Genomic DNA, 11,390 nt, shown 5'->3' on the forward strand with positions numbered 1-11,390 from the left:
TATGAAAAGGTCATGATAGGTAGGTATGGAGGCTGTTTTGAGGAAGGTCTATGGTGGTTTTGTGTACCGGCGAAAGTTGCGAGGCACTAGAGAGGCTAGTAATGGTGGAAGGTGAAATGCATCTATACCATGGACTCACATTAGTCATGAAGAACTCACATACTTATTGCGAAAGTTTTTATTAGTAATCGAAACAAAGTGCTAAACGCATACTCCTAGGGGAAGGGTTGGTAGGTGTTAACCATCGCGCGATCCCGACCACAACACAAAGGATGACAATCAATAAATCAATTATGCTCCGACTTCCTAACATAGCGGTTCACCATACGTGCATGTTACGGGAATCACTAACTTCAACACAAGTATTTCTAGATTCACAACACCCTACTAACATAACTCTAATATCACCGAATCCATATCTCAAAACTAATTGAGAGGAATCAAACTTCTCTTTCTAATCAATGCACATGAATTTGGAAGTTTTATTGTATCCTCTTTGGATGCCTATCACCTTTAGGACTACTTTCATAGCACAAGCCAACTAGCAAGTTACTCAGAGAGAGCACTCTCAAAAAGATATAAGTGAAGATCGAGAGTTCTTATTTCTCCAAAATATGACACTGTCATGCTCTAAAAGATCTAAGTGAAGCACTTAGAGCAAAATTATCTAGCTCAAAAGATATAAGTGAAGCACCTCCGAGCTAAATTGCCTAACTCAAAAGATATAAGCGAAGCTCAATGAGTATTCTAGCAAATTCACGATGAGTGCATGTCTCTCTCAAAAGGTGTGCATCAAGGATGATTGTGACACAACAAAAAGAAAATATTCCTATAATACACGACGCTCCAAGCAAAACACATATCATGTGGTGAATAAAAATATAGCTCCAAGTAACGTTACTGATGGATTGAAGACGAAAGAGGGGATGCCTTCCCAGGGCATCCCCAAGCTTAGGCTTTTTGGTGTCCTTGAATTTGGCTTGGGATGCCTTGGGCATCCCCAAGCTTGAGCTCTTTCCACTCTTTATCCCATTGTCCATGAGAACATCACCCAAAACTTGAAAACTTCACAACACAAAACTTAAACAGAAACTCGTGATATCATTAGCACAAGAAAACAAACTACCACCTCTTTAGGTACTGTAGGAAACTTGATTTATATTTATATTGGTGTTAGATTACTGTATTCTCACTTTTCCATGGCTAGTACCCCCCGATACTATCCATAGTTTCATCAAAATAAGCAATCAACACAACAAAAACAGACCACTCTGTAGCAATCCGTATACTTCGTATACTTCTGGTATCTCCAAAATTCTGAAAAAATACGACAATTTGGGCAATTGGCATATCAACCAGAAGCAAAAAAGAATCAACTCAAAAGCTCTTTCTGGATAAAAATGAAAAATAATTTCGTGAGTGAAAAGTTTCTGTCTTTTTCAGCACGATCAAACAACCATCACCAAAACTAGTCATAAAGGTTTTACTTGGCTCAAACACAAAAAGAAACACAAAAAACACAATCATAACAGAATTATGATGGTGTGGATGCAATAAAACAGAAAGCAAAGAGCAAAGATAAATTCATTGGGTTGCCTCCCAGCAAGCGCTATTGTTTAATGCCCTTAGCTAGGCATAAGGCGATAGAATCACATATCGTCGTCTTTGGTGCTCAAACCATAAGTAGCCCTCATCATGGATTCATAAGGCAATCTTATTTTCTTTCTAGGAAAATGTTTCATGCCCTTCTTTAACGGAAATTGAAATCTAATATTCCCTTCCTTCATATCAATGATAGCACCAATAGTCCTTAGGAAAGGTCTACCAAGAATGATAGGACATGTTGGATTGCAATCAATATCAAGCACAATGAAATCTACGGGTACATAGTTCCTATTTGCAATAATAAGAACATCATTGATCCTTCCCATGGGTTTCTTAACAGTAGAATCCGCAAGATGCAAATTAAGAGAGCACTCATCAATCTCATTGAAGCCTAGAACATCACATAAAGACTTTGGAATCGCGGAAACACTAGCACCCAAATCACACAAAGCATTGCATTCATAGTTTTTGATCTTGATTTTGATAGTAGGTTCCCACTCATCATGAAGTTTTCTAGGAATAGAAACTTCCAGTTCAAGTTTCTCTTCAAGAGATTTCATTATAGCATCGACGATATGATCGGTAAAGGCCTTGTTTTGGCTATAAGCGTGTGGCGAGTTTAGCATGGATTGCATCAAGGAAATACATTCAATCAAAGAGCAACTATCATAATTGAATTCCTTGAAATCCAAAGTAGTAGTTTCATTACTACTCAAAGTTTTGATATCCTCTACTCCACTTTCAATGCTTTTAGCATCAAGATAGATAGACTCCGAATCATTGGGGCGTTTCTCAACCAAAGTGGATTCATATCCAGCCCCATCATCATTAGGTTTGACGCTAGAAAACAAGGATTCAATGGGAGTCACACCAAGCACTTTATGATCTTCGTGATTCTCATCACAAATTTTAGGTTTAGCAGCCATTTTATTGACTAAGGTAGCGTTTTTATCAGAAATCTGGCCTACTAATTTTTCAAGAAGAGCAAACTGAGAATTTAGCGCAAGGAATTCTTTAGCCATATCATCAACTTCTTTATTCATAAAAGCCATAAAAGAATTTTGCTCCCTTAGTTCTCTACGGAAGTAACTATTATAATCAAACTGTGTAGACATGAAGCCTTTAACACTAGTTTCAATCTCTTCCAACCTTGTGTAGTAAGCATCATAATCCTTTGGTTGGGCCATACAGGTCTTAGCAGGCAGAAAAGCGCACAGTCGAGCAGAAAGCAAGCGAAAGAAAAGGGCGAACAAAAAATGCAAATATTTTTGTAAATTTTTGTTTTTCATAAGTGGGGGAGAGGAAAACGAGAGGCAAAAAATGCAAGAGATGCGTTTGCGACACTTACTTGGATAAGCTTCACTTAGAATAGTCCTCGGTGCCAAAAATTGACACGTTGGAGGAAGGCTATTCTTGACTTGATGCTCCCTAGCAATGGCGCCAGAAATTGGCACGTTGACGGGAGACTATTCTTGACTTGATCCTCCCCGGCAACAGCGCCAGAAATTCTTCTTGCTACCTCTTGAGCTTGCATTGGTTTTTCCCTTGAAGAGGAAAGGGTGATGCAGCATAGTAGCAGTAAGTATTTCCCTCAGTTTGAGAACCAAGATATCAATCCAGTAGGAGTATCAAGCCAAGTCTCCAAAGTACCTACGCAAAAACAGCAAACTTGCACCCAACGCTACAAAGGGGTTATCACTCCCTTCACGATTGATTGCAAGGTGAGATCTAAAGGTGGAAAGTGCAACGCAGTAAAAGTGTAGGGCAGAAAATAAGATGTGAAGTAGACCCGGGGACCATAGTGTTCACTAGAGGCTTCTCTCATGATAGCAAATATTACGGTGGGTGAACGAATTACTATCGAGCAATTGATAGAACCGTGCAAAGTCATGACGATATCTAAGGCAATGATCATACATATAGGCATCACGTCTGAGACAAGTAGACCGATACTTTCTGCATCTACTACTATTACTCCACACATCGACCGCTATCCAGCATGCATCAAGTGTATTGAGTTCATAACAAACAGAGTAACGCCTTAAGCAAGATGACATGATGTAGAGGGATAAATTCATGCAATAGATATAAACCCCATCTTTTTACCCTTGATGGAAACAACACGATGCGTGCCTCGCTACCCCTTTTGTCACTGGGTGAGTTCAACAAACGGTATGCACCCAAAACCAAGCACTTCTCCCATTGCAAGAATTATAGACCAAGTTGGCCAAACAAAACCCACAACTCGAAGAGAATTACACGGATATGAAATCATGCATCTAAGAGATCAGAAGAAACTCAAATAAGATTCATAGATAATCTGATCATAAATCCACAATTCATTGGATCTCGACAAACTCACCGCAAAAGAGGATTACATCGGATAGATCTCCACAAAGATCATGGAGAACTTTGTATTGAAGATCCAAGAGAGAGAAGAAGCCATCTAGCTACTAGCTATGGACTCGAAGGTCTGTGGTGAACTACTCATGCATCATCGGAGAGGCAATCGTGTTGATGAAGAAGCCCTCCGTGTCCGAATCCCCCTCCGGCAGGGCACCAGAACGTGCCCCAGATGGGATCTTGCGGAGACAGAAGCTTGTGGTGGCGGAAAAGTATTTTCGTGGCTCTCTCTCGGGGTTTCAGATTTTTCGGGGATTTATAGGCGGAAGAAGTAGGGCAAAGGAGCCACAGGGGGCCCACAAGCCTGTTAGGCGCCCTCCCCCCCAAGGCCGCTACTAGGGGGCTTGTGGCGTCCCCTGGTGCCCTTTGCCTTGGTTCTCAAGCCTCTTGCATATCTTATGTTCTAGAAAAAATCTTTTCGGAGGTTTTATTCCGTTTGGACTCCGTTTGATATTCTCCTCTGAAAAAGGTCAAAAACACGGAAAAAACAGGAATTGGCACTTGCCACTGAGTTAATAAGTTAGTCCAAAAAAAGATATAAAATGCATACAAAACATCCAAAGTTTGACAAGATAATAGCATGGAACCATCAAAAATTATAGATACGTTGGAGACGTATCAACCCCCACCAAAGGGTGATCCTGTGTTTGAACTTAAGCAGTTACCTGATACTCTTAAGTATGCTTATCTTGATGAAAAATAGATATATCATGTTATAATTAGTGCTAGCCTTTCAGAGCATGAAGAAAATAAGTTATTAAAAACTCTGAGGAAGCACCGTGCTGCTATTGGATATACTCTTGATGATCTTAAGGGCATTAGTCCCACTCTATGCGAGCACAAAATTAAAACTGACCCTGATTCCAAACCAGTTGCCGATCATCAACGGAGATTAAATCCTAAGATGAAAGAGGTAGTAAGAAAAGAAATACTAAAGCTTCTAGAAGCAGGTATTATCTATCATGTTGCTCATAGTGATTGGGTGAGTCCGGTGCATTGCGTCCCTAAGAAGGGAGGTATTACTGTTGTCCCTAATGATAAAGATGAATTGATCCCACAGAGGATTATTACTGGCTATAGGATCTGAAATCATGGCACTCGGGCCCTAGTGACAAGCATTAAGCATAGGAAAGTCATAGTAACATCAATCTAAGAACATAGTGGATACTAGGGATCAAGCCCTATCAAACTTAACTCGATTACATGATCTATCTCATCCAATACCACCATCGTCGAGCAAGCCTACAAAGGAATTACTCACTCCCGGTGGTGAGCATCATGGCAGTGTTGATGAAGAAGGGTTGGTGATGGTGACGGCGTTGAATCCCCCTCTCCGGAGCCCCAAACGGACTCCAGGTTAGCCCTCCGGAGGAAGAACAGGAGGTCGCGGTGGCTCCATCTCATGAAATGCGATGAAAACTTCTCTCTAATTTTTTTATCCAAAGATGTGATTTTATATGACAAGAATTAGGGTCGGAGGAGCCACATGGGCCCCACAAGCCATGAGGGCGTGACCTCAGGGGCGCCCTATTGGCTTGTGCCCCCTCGCACACCTCCTCCAGCAGGTCTTCGCTCCATAAATCTTTATAAATACAAAAATTAATTCACAAAAAGTTTCGTTCGATTTCGAGAACTTCTATTTTTGCACAAAAATAACACCAAGTAGATCTGCTGAAAATAGCGCCAGTCCGGGTCGGCAAATTAGGGTCAAAACAAGAGCAAAAGTGTTTGGAATAGTAGATATGTTGGAGACGTATCACTAGACCATGTCGTCGTTCTTCAAGATTAACTCCTAGTTGCTTGTGTATGTGTTAATTATTTTGTTCCTCATGGTTGCTACTCTTATTTACTCCTCATGGTTGCTACTATTATCCATGCCCTCATGCTTCAACATTGACTCCTAGCTGCTTGTGTATCTGTTTATTATTTTGTTCATTATTCTTTTCCTTGCTGTTGTATGTTGGAAGATATTTCTTTTATTGTGACTCGATAGCTATAATAACGATCATTTCCCCTCTTTCACAGGGGCTCTAGGTTGAAGAAGTACGAAGAAGGGAAGGCTTCATCTTTGTACCTAATTATATGGTCTTAGGTGATTAAAAATATGGAATGTTTGATATATACTACATAGCAGTACTTTTGTAGTTGTTGTTATATACTACATGGCATGATTATAATATATATATCATTGTTCGGGATATCGCTTCTCGTTAACCTATTGGTCGACCCAAGATAAGAGATAAATCGGCTTATCGACCGGTTTATCTATTTTATCGGTCGACTATTTATCGGCAAGGTTTTTACGAAACCTTAGGTTTTCATGTCATCAGGATCGATCAACATGGCAAACCCATAAGCCATGTCATCCATATTCCACATAAGCGACCTAAGATGTACCAGAAGAAGCTATCTACACAAATAGAAAGCATCAACCATGTATCAGACTACAAAAACTCAACCAAAATAAAAAAATCAAGACCTAAATCGGTTGGGTCATGTAGATTTATCGACTAATATCGGCAAATATTGGCGAATATCGGTTGTCGGACCGATATATCGGTCAGACCGATAAATGCCGAAGATATTCACTTATCTTGTCGATCTGGCCCCGATAAGCGATAAATCGGTGGATAAATCAGTATATCGGATGATATTTTGAACACGAATATATATAATATTCTCATTTTTATTTTCATTTGAGAAAAATTGTGTGATCACAACTCTGCTAGCTGAAATACTGGTTATTTATTGCTGAAACGTCCAAATGAAACAAATGCTATGTCGGCACTTAAAAGGCCATAAACCAAACAATTCAAGAAAAATAGAACAAAGTTGCTACAAAATTAATTGAAAAAAGGCGAAGACCCAAAAAAGGCCAAGGGCCAAAAAATAAATAGATTGTAAAATGGCCATGGCCCAAAAATAAAGAGGCTGAAATGTTGGGCTTGGCCATGTAGCTCACCAAAATCGAAATGAAAAAATGTTATAAATGGGCTGAATTGTTGGGCTTGGCCCATATAAAGCACTAAACTAGACCGGGTTGATTCTGATCTACGGCTATTTCATTTGGTCGTAATTTCACGACATCAGCTTGCCACGTTGGATCTGAGGTGGTGTGGGCAAAGTGTTAGTGACCAAAACAATTGGTCATAGAGTCCATGACATTTTATTTTGGTTGTAATCATTTATGACCATTTCACAATAAAGGTTGTTGAGTTTCATTAAAGACGCTCATTTTTTGACCAATTGTTTTTTGTCATTAAAAGGTCATAAATGAAAAACAACGACCATTCATGGACTAATTTGGGGGGTCACAAGATAGCATATTTCTTGTAGTGCGTGTTGGCCGACACCGACCTGCTCCTCCGCCACAATGGCACAGTGCCACTGACGGCTGACTCCTCGACCTGTGTCCCTATTCACCCAAAGACCCCCTCCATTCCGCCGCTAGGGGCTCTTCTCCTACCCTTGTCGTTGCCGCTGCAAGGAGGGGAGCCTCGGCTAGCTACCACCGTCGGACGCGTGCAACCCCTTTCCTCCTCCACCTCATGAGCCAATCCATCCGGGGAACTTGCTACTACTATTGGTCCAAGCTGCACCTACCTCACTCAAGTTTTGTCTTGCGAGCTGTGTGTGAGGTAACAAACAACTTTTGTGATGTACAAGGCCATGTATCATGACAAGTTTTTGTTCTGGATTGATGATGATGTGCAAATTCATAGTGCTAGATTAGTTTCCATGTATGTGCATTATTCCTGGCATGAAAAACTTGTATGTAGCTCATATGAGTGCATAATTGTTGTGTGTGCTCAACGTGCTTTACTCCCTGGTTATGGTAGAAATATGTGCATTAATAAGTGTTTGGCAATTGGCTTATATCCTTGAAACCCTTTTTTGAATTAGATGGAAAATGAAAAGGCAAATTGGGATGCAACTCACCTAACCGTCTTTTGTGAGATATGCAAAGGAGAGGTGGACAAAGGTGATACGTCCATGGGATGTTTGAACCGTAGAGGATACACACATGTTGAAGAGAAGTTCTTTGATAGGATTGGGAAAATATTTACTGAAACTCAGTTTAAAAACAAGTGGGACATCTTGAAGCAGTGGTGGGGCCAGGAATTTGCTCCTATGTATTCTTGCCAAAAAATTGGCCAAAGCAATAAAAGAGAACAACAAATGTACAATAAGATGGCAATATCAATGACTTAATGACCATGCATCGATACAAGTAGCAAAATATGATTGTGATAGTATTTCTAACAATTAAGGAAGATTACAAATAGCCAAGGAAATTAAAATATGACTTTATGATCCCTTCTTGGAAGAGATTGATGACATCCTCATCTTTCACTTGCTTGAAGATTTCTCTCTCAATGAATGTAACCAGGCAATTGTTCAAATATTCATCACCCATTTTGTTTCTTAGAGAATTCTTCACATATTTCATTGAGTAAAATACGCTCTCAACACTAGAAGTGGCCACCGGAAGAATGAACACCAACTTAAGAAGTTTGTAAACAATATAATATTGTTCATTCTTTCTCGACTCCACCATCAGAATTGAAAGCTCACATAGATTTCAAAGTGTTCACCCTTTTATCCATACGCACTCAAAGCTCACATAGGTCCGGGGAGGCCGCGGGGCAGAGACCGGAGGGGCGGACCAACGGAGCCGGGAGGGCTAGAGCCCGGAGCCGAAAGCCGAGAGGAGGGGACAAGAAGGGAGAGGCCTGGTCGGGTTAGGGTTGGAAAATAGGGGCGGGAGGAGAGGGACTGAGGGGAGGGGAGGGATCGGTGTCCCGCCTGCTCGCTCGCCCACACATGTAATCAGATCCGCTCGCTCCTCTCTCTGAGCTTGGGCTCAGTTTGGGTTGGATTAACATACCTATTAAAAAAACTGGGCCAAAATGTTGGGTATTCTAGGGAATTCCCAGGAATACCCCCATCTCCGCCAATGTGTTGAAGAGACAATATATACAATTCATGGTTTTGAAAAATGAGGCAACGGGGATAGGTTGGGATGACGTGAAGAAAACTATCGTAGCCGACGACGATCGGTGCAAAGTTCATCTTAATGTATGTAGTATCATTTATTTTGTTGCATCCTTTTGTTTGTGCTATTGCTTACTATTATGCTATGTTTTGTTTGTTCAGAAACATCCTAAGCTTGCAAAGTATAAAAAAGGGGCTCGCCAACTTGGAAGAAATGCATGTCATGTTTGACAAGGCACATGTCACCGGGGAAACATCATCTATTCTTGGGGAGATATTGGACACTCCAAATGATGATGATATGCTTGATGCTGAAGAGAAGTCTGAGGAGGATGGAAAGGCGGGAATGGACATAACATAACACCTTGAGATGATTCTTGCACAACCATGTATGAAAGAATTCAACATGAGACGTTTTGGCCTCATTTCAAAGGTGCCATTGGTGCAATAGATGGCTGCCACTTTCTAGTTATAGTACAGCGGATGATGTTGTTAACCACACAGGTCGCCATGGATTTCCATCACATAATGTTATGGCCGTTCTGTTGGGGAATGTCGCATGGGAAACAAAAAAAATCCTACGCTCACCAAGATCAATCTATGGAGATTAGCATCTACGAGAGGGGGAGTGCATCTACAAACCCTTGTAGAGCGCTAAGCGGAAGCGTATATAACACAGTTGATGTAGTCAAACATCTTCTCGATCCAATCACAACCCGTCCCGCGATCTCATCACGATCCGTCCGTGATCTCATCACGATCCGTTGCGATCTAGTGCCGAACGGACGGCACCTCCGCGTTCAGCACACGTACAGCTCGATGACGATCTCCGCCTCCTTGATCGAGCAAGAGAGAGGATGGAGAGGTAGATGAGTTCTCCGTCAGCATGACGGCATGGCGGCGGTGGTGGTGGAGCTGTTCCGGCAGGGCTTTGCCCAGCAATACCGGAACCGATCTAGAGGAGAAAACTGGTCTATGGGAAAGACAGGGTTGCACCATGGTCTTGGTTGGTTGCAACCCTCTCTCCCCATCTATATATAGGGGGAGGGGAGAGGTGGTTGCGCCCCAGGGTTTCCCAACCCCCTAGGAGGAGCGACAACCAAGATGAGCTGGGGCGGCTGCCCTAGGGGTGGCTTCGCCCCCAAGTTAGGGTGGCGCCACCTCCTAGGGTTGGCCCTCCACCATCCCAGTCGCATGGGCCTAGGTGGGGAGGTGTTCCCAGCCCACCAGGGGCTGGCGCGCATCCCTCACAGCACATGTAGCCCCTCCAGGGCTGGTGGCCCCTTTCGGTGGACCCCCGAAACCCTTCCAGCACCCCTGGTACGCTACCGATGATGCCCGAGCTTTTTCGGATGACCAACACGGGACTTCACATATATCATTCTTTACCTCTGGACCATTTTGGAGCTCCACATGACGTTCAAGATCTCATCCGTTACTCCGAACAACCTTCGGTCACCAACATACATAACTCAACTATACCGAAACGTCACCGAACCTTAAGTGTGCAGACCCTGCGGGTTCAAGAACTATGTAGCCATGACCTAAGAAACCCTCCGATCAATAACCAATAGCGGGACCTGGATGCCCATATTGGCTCCCACATATTCTACGAAGATCTTCATCGGTCGAACCACGATGTCAAGGATTCAATCAATCCTGTACATTATCCCCTTTGTCCATCAGTATGTTACTTGCCCGAGATTCGCTCGTTGGTATCTCCATACCTAGTTCAATCTCATTATCGGCAAGTCTCTTTACTCGTTCCGTAATACAAGATCCCGTGACTAACTCTTTAGTCACATTGCTTGCAAGCTCATCGTGATGTTGTATTACCAAGTGGGCCTCGGAGATACCTCTCTGTCATACGGGATGACAAATCCCAGTCTCGATTCACGCTAACCCAACAGACACCTTCGGAGATACCTGTAGAGCACCTTTATAGTCACCCAATTACGTTGTGATGTTTGATACACACAAGGCATTCCTCCGATGCCCGGGAGTTGCATGATCTCATGGTCATAGAAACAGATACTTGACATGTATAAAACAATAGCAATAAACTGATACGATCACATGTTATGTTCATAGTTTGGGTCTGGTGCATCACATCATTATCCTAATGATGTGATCTCATTATCAAATGACAACTCATGTCTGTTTTCAGGAAACCTTCACCATCTTTGATCAACGAGCTAGTCCTTAGAGGCTCACTAGGGACAGTGTGTTGTCTATGTACCCACACCTGTATTTGAGTTTCCAATCAATACAATTATAGAATCGATAGTAAATGATTATCATGAACAAGGAAATATAATAATAACTAATTTTTTATTGCCTCTAGGTCATATTTCCAACAGTCTCCCACTTGCACTAGAGTCAATAAT

The sequence above is a fragment of the Hordeum vulgare genome, chromosome 4H (assembly GCF_904849725.1).
Source record: "Hordeum vulgare subsp. vulgare chromosome 4H, MorexV3_pseudomolecules_assembly, whole genome shotgun sequence".
NCBI classification, from domain to species: Eukaryota; Viridiplantae; Streptophyta; class Magnoliopsida; order Poales; family Poaceae; genus Hordeum; species Hordeum vulgare.